Source organism: Vitis riparia, chromosome 19, assembly GCF_004353265.1.
Source record: "Vitis riparia cultivar Riparia Gloire de Montpellier isolate 1030 chromosome 19, EGFV_Vit.rip_1.0, whole genome shotgun sequence".
Lineage (NCBI taxonomy): Eukaryota > Viridiplantae > Streptophyta > Magnoliopsida > Vitales > Vitaceae > Vitis > Vitis riparia.
In genome coordinates, this window is record NC_048449.1 from 12799321 (window position 1) to 12806200 (window position 6880).

Genomic DNA, 6880 nt, shown 5'->3' on the forward strand with positions numbered 1-6880 from the left:
GATTGAGTGGGAGTGCATGTGAAAAATGCAAGACCACACTATGGCTTTTTTAGTACTTCGGGTATCGTTCTCAAGGACTAGCTTATGGAAATAGTCAATACTAGAATAAATGAATTGCTTTCGTTTAAATCCTAAAGTGAAAAACACTATGAGAATAATGTGAAACTAAGTAAAAGAAAATAAATTAATAACAAAATGGATATTGATTTTAAATTTGATTGATTCAAGTTTGGGGCTTTCCACAATCCAACCTAGAGTATAGAAATTAGAGAAAACAAGGGTCTTTTAAGTAATATGATCTTAGGGTTTTGGGATTCTTGGCCCCTCGTGATCAAATTGAGTTCTATAACACAAAATTGCATCTGAAACCTAATTTTTCCTTTTTAAAACAAATTCCTAAAACCATCAAATGAATGAGATTGATTACTAGTTTAAGATTTGGCCTTTTAACCCTTCCTACTCCTTATAGTTTTGTTTTGGGGCAAATAACGATAGAGAAAACGAGGATAACTAATGATCAAGAATTACCAAAAATCACTAGTATTGGCTAATAACCTTCCATATCATTCCCTAAGCTAACTCACAAGGATAAAAAAAAATTTACCCTCATTGATATAATAATTTACCCATTGTCCTTATAGGTTTCCTAACTCTTAGGTTTTCATGCTTTAAGCCCCAAGTTGGCTCTTAACCTCTCATGGGGGTGATGTCACATTCACAATCTATAATATGGTAAAAATCCATAATTTGAATCAAAAGAACTTAAAATAATATATTTAATAAAGAAGAAAAAGAAAACAAACCAAAGTTCTCATCTTCTTCTACCTTCAATGTCAAACTCTCTAGAAAAAAAAAAATAATCTAAGGTCTCTAAAGCCTAGAACTAAGAAAGTTTAGATAAGATCATCAATTACCTACCCTGTGGCACACTCTCATTAGCCACTTATTACAAAAATAATTACCTAAAAATGATTAAAAAAATAATAAAATGGTGATTCTAGTCGTGTGGGGTCCATTTAAGGGTGATGAAGTGTCTTAGATGCAATTCCCAAGGTAGAGGAGGCGAAACATCAAAGTGGTAGTGGGTGAATTTGAAATTGGTGTCATTTTGATGTGGATTTTGAATTCATAAGTTGAATTTCGAAATCATTTCAAAATGACCCTTTAGCTTTGTGTAGTTGTCTTCAAATAACCATAACTTCTTCATTTCAGCTTCAATTTGCACATTGTTTGAAGTGTTGGACTCCTAACCTCCCAAGCTTCAAAACAATATATCGTATGTATAAAATGGGCTCCAGAAAATGCTCCAAATTTATCCTCAAAGTCAAAGTATATATTACCATCAGATTTTTGAGTTCTAGATTTCCATGCAGCTGAATCTTGCTTCATGCCTCATTTCCTATGTTTTCTTACCTTCTTTCTTACTCCATTATGATCATTTCTCATATTCCAAACTCATGATATCCTCATCTTACCTTTCCTCATGGTTCATGAGTCCTGACTCACTTATTTCCTCATTTAACCCTTTCTTAATCTTTCAAAATCTAAAGTGATTCAACTTGCACCATTTTCTTCCCTTAAACCTGAGATAAGTCTCCAAAGTACAAATTAAACTTTTGGCTAGGTCCTTAGCATCAATTTAGGTCAAGTTGGGTGATTTGAATGTTCTTTGGTACACAAATCATATCGAATATGTGCCATTAGAGCATATATTTTGGCTCCAATCATCCCCCTCAACTAAACTTTGCTAGTCCCTGGCAAATGAAAAGAGTAAAGAAAAAAATGAAAAATATGTAATGAGATTCATGAAACCATATTGACTCAACATAACATATTTCACAGACAAGATACCCAAGTAGTCAAATTTCCTAGAATTGAGCAAAATGAAACAAGATATGCAATTTCTTAGTTTTCTCACCTTATCTTCGTATACATGAATGTGCATCCATGTTTAGTATTCCCCTTAGTGTCTCTTGATTTTCCCCTGATTAGTTTTTTCCACCTAAACCTCATGTGCTTAATTTTGGTATCTCCTCACAGTATTTTTCTTAAGACTTTTCTTAAACTCAAACTTCATCATTCTTTAAGTTAAAGAGGGGGGAAATTTATTTTGATTTTTCTTTCTTAGATTAGGAAATCTCCTTCTATATGGCTTAATAGGGATCCACCGGCAACTCTGGAGTTTTCACCCATGGTACCAGGTATTGGGAACCTTTATAGGCTACTTACCCCTCAGGTATTACCCTAGCTCAAGGTAGAACAAGGTCGAATTTCCTAAACATTTATTTATTTATTTTCAAAACTGAGTTTAGCTTATGTTACAAGCAAGATACTGATGACTCCTAACCAATCGGTTTCAGGCACTAGGGCTTGAAGACACAAGGCCATTACCCCCTCAGATAATTGCTCAAGCTTAAATCAATCATTTTCAATTTTTTTTCATCAATTTTTTTTTTTCATTTCCTCCTTTTATTACTTAAAAACAACTCCTTTTAATCTAAAGAAATTATCTTAATCAAGATACCATAAAGGAATATGTGCTTTGTGTGTTCTTTGAGTCTTAAATATAAAATAACCATAAAAAAATAAAATTGAAGGTATTCCAAGGATTCAACCTAACTATTTTTGCACTTAAAGGTATATAAAGATAAGGTAAGTGAACTAATACTCTTGCTCTAACTGTATTTTTTTCTCAAATTCCAAAGAAATAATACTACTTAAAGCATTCTCATGCAAAATAAACCATGAGTTACCAAGGCAAATCAAGAATCTCATTAACTAACCAAAGATAGCATGCAAACTTTTGAAAAAAAATTAGGGCTAATAGACCTTCCCCCCTCAACCTAAATTACACATTGTCCCCAATGTGTAGGATATTGGGTCAAAAGAAAGGAAAAATGGAGATGTTATCTCAAGATCATTGAGTGAGAAGTTTTTTATGAGGACTTCATATAAACTAGTCTTGTATAAAAGCAACAAGATTAGTGGCAAAAGTATGCATAGAGAAAAATATATCTGGTGAGAATCTAAAAGAGAGTATAAGAGTATCAGTATGCTCCAAAAATACCATAATGTATACAACTATATCGAATAAGGTATATATAGAAATGAACATCAAGCACCAATGATAGGATTGACAACTCCATCTATCTCCTCCAACACAGGGGTGGCTACCTGGTCAATATCCTCCAATATAGGTGTAGTAGCTTGATTAGTGATCTCCACGATAGGTGTAACGACCTCGCCAACAACCTGTACCATGGGGGGTCATCCTTAATAATGATGTCCACACTAGTGTCAATAGTATGAATGAAGATCTCACCATCGACCTGTCCTACAGAATCTGGAATATCAATAGTCGAGGTAAAAATCTTAGTTGCGGCATCACTTGATGTTTGTAAAATAGGCATGGTCTCATGGGCTACTGTTGGTACTCTAGTGTTAGAGCCAGAAACAATCACCTCTGTGTTGCCATCAACCTCTAAGTTGGTATCAATTGGTGTAACAAAATCTCCCCTCTGTCTAGATGGAATAATCAAAGAAGTAAGTTGTTGTATAGAAAAAGTGAGGTCATCCATCTAAGTCTCCATCTTACTTAAGCGAGCATTAATGCGAGAGTCCATAGACATAAATAAATTCTGAAGTGTGTCTAGACGAGCCATGATTGATAAGGTATTCAGGGTAGCATCAGCAACCTGAGGCTGTGAAGGTTTAAGAAGATTGGAGGTTGGTATTGCTGGTGTAGAAATAGGAATAGCAGGCTCTAGGACACATGAAAGAGATGGTGGAAGAGGAATAGGAAGCATTGGTAAGCTCGTGTCAAAAGTAGGAGTAGGTGGAAGCGGGCTCTCTGTAGTAGATGGAAGTGGAACAACATGCAAAGCTCTCTTTCTCCTAGTGCCATAGGTAGTCAACTATGACCCTAAATGAATTGTTTGAGCCCACTGACCGATAAAATAAGTTTGAGAAGTCATGTGATGATCAGACTTAGGTAACTGGTGTCCACGACGGAGCAAGTAGTATGAGAGCAATTGAGGCAAAGGAATGAGATAGCTTTGAGCTAAAGCTAATTGTTTCTCCTTGACCTTCTGAAAAAAAATAAAAGATGGTATCCATGATGAGTTAAGGTGGACTCCACCACTTGCCTGTGTACATGTGATATAACCCCTATAAGACTAAACCAGAGCGCTCTATAGAGTGTCCAAATGGAAAATGTTGGTCTTAATGACCTGATCCACAAACCATAAGATCTATGGCATCTCAAGGTGAGTGATGGCTGAACGACAACAAGTATCCTGAGGTGCTAGTATATGTGCAATCCTCCAAAAAGTTGGTCATGATTGAGGTGCAAATTGGGCTTCAAGAGGAGCAGCTGATGGTAAACCAAAGGCTGCAACAATGGCCTCAGTGGAAATAATATAATCTCATCCTTTGATAGAAATATGGAGCTCTCGGTACCTCCCTCTCCAATCCTCGAGAGTAGAGAATAACTCTCGTATACTAGCGACATAAAAATATGGCGGAGGATCCATCAATACAAGAAAATAATATTGGTCGAGGAGATGCACTATGTAGTGGGCTCGTAAGTACTAAATGTCTTTATGTCATAAGAGAACTCTTGACCAAACTTCAATCAAGATAGGTCCACTCTAGGGGTATCATCACAAACTATTAGAGATAGAGGACATGTTGGGCTCAGAATAAGAAGAGGTGCCTGTGGATGTGGAGGAGTGGTAGTAAGCTTGGTGGTCTTAGGAGTGGTTGAGTGATCAAAACGAGCCTTCGTCTTGGCTTCGACATGATTGGCTTGACGAGTGACATGCCTCTCGGTAGGCTCACTAATCATTTCACTACTTCGACTTGGGACAAGAGGTCGGGCATGTTTTTGCCTTGGGGAATGATTAGTCTCATTTTCACTTTGAATAACAACTTTCATTTTATCTTGAGCCATCTGAAATAAATGTCAAAATGGAAATAAATAAATAGAAATAATTAAAAAAAATCATAAAGGTTAAGAAAACAATCCAAAAAAAAATTGGATGCTCATGAAATTTATGGATTCATATGAAACAGTGGTAGACCATTCCTAAAATGCGGGAGAACATTCAAGGTGTCCAACAATGATGAAAACATGAATCTTTGAAGCCTTAGATATAATCCAAACAATACCTAAGTTCAAATATCATGTGACAAGGAAATCAAAGTGATTGGTTAGCTTAGGAGAATGTGTAGAACAAATAGAAAAATCTACTAGAGAGTTTAAAATGTTTTAGAGCATATAAAACATAAATTAGGCAACAATTATGCAAAACTCATGGAAAAATAAGAACTTTTCTCTCAAAGTATTCTAAGATGTTCAACAAGCCCTAAGAATCATGTAGAAAAAATTTCAAAAATTTTCTCCAAGTATAAACCAAAAATTCTAACACCCTGAATTTCCAAGCAAAACAAACGAACGTTGTGTAATCAAAATCAATATTGTTGAGCTACGCTCAGATTTTTGGGGGTGGAGCTCCTCGCTGAGCTCGTGGGGGTCGGGGGGGAACGCCCTCTAGAATTTTTTTTCATTATATTTATTATTTTTTATTTATCTATCCAACCGAAACAATAGAAACCCTAAACAATGTTAATGAGAGTTTGGTAACACTGCATTTTATAAAGAGCAACACCGCACAATGAAACCATAAAGATCAAGGAAAACCCATGAAAAATAAACAAGAAATGAGTATGAGTGTAATGCGTACCTAGAATGCGACAAACCCATAATGAACCCTTAAATTGCCTTCAATGGAAGCTAGGACAATGAACAAGGGAAGAAGAAACAAGGGAAAGATGAGATAAAGTGGTCTAGAAGTGGAAATGGCCATTTGTAAAGGAGTTGGTTGATTTCAAAGTGAACTCGAAATAGAAATGAAGTATTTTAAATTGGACTTTTGGTTAAGAAAAGTCATTTCAAAATTTAACTATTGAATTCAAAAATAACCTTATTTTGAATTCGTTAATTAATGGTAAAAAAAATGCCCATTTTAAAATGTAACCATTGGATTCGAAAACTAGCTATCTTATTTTGAAATGGCTTACTATATACAAAAACATTTCAAACACCTCATTTCGAAATGAAAAAAAAAATTCATTTCTAAATTGGGCAAATTTCGAATTCACCTTCTGAAGTTAAAAAATCTTAATTCTAAAGCAAAAGTTTCAATTTTGAAAAGCCTACCATTTCAAATTTGCTAAATGTAGCCTCAATACAGTGTAAAAAACTTGTTTCAAAATTCCACTAATGATTTCGAAAATAGCTTCATTTTGAAATGGCTCACTGTTGATTCCAACTTCTATTTCGAAATAGCAATCTTTTTTATTTGAAATTTGCCTTCATTTTGAAATAACCCATTGTGGGTGTTGAAGTCCATCTTAAAGCATCAAAATTGCTCATTTCAAAATTCAAATTCATTGCATTTCAAACTTGTTTTTTGTGAGTTCAAAACACCTATTTCAACATTTACTAGTGATTTCAAAATCAATCTCAATTCGAATTCACTTTCTATATATTTAAAATTGCAATTCCAAGAAAAAAAAATTTGAATTCAAAAGGACATAATATTGAAATCACCCATTACTGGTCTTCAAAAGTGTCATCTCCATTTGAGATTTCAAATTCAAAAACAAAGGAATTTTGAATTCATCCACTATACCTTTAGCCCTTTATCATAAAAATTTAGGATTTCTTTCCCAAGGGCTACTTAGCTTTGTATTTCATCCTTTGTTTTCAAACTAAATTTTTGGGAGGCCTATGGTCTTAAATATAGATCAACGTACGTGTAGGAGCTTTGCCACCTTGAACACTTGTGAGGCTTACCTTTTCACTACATTGAAGTTC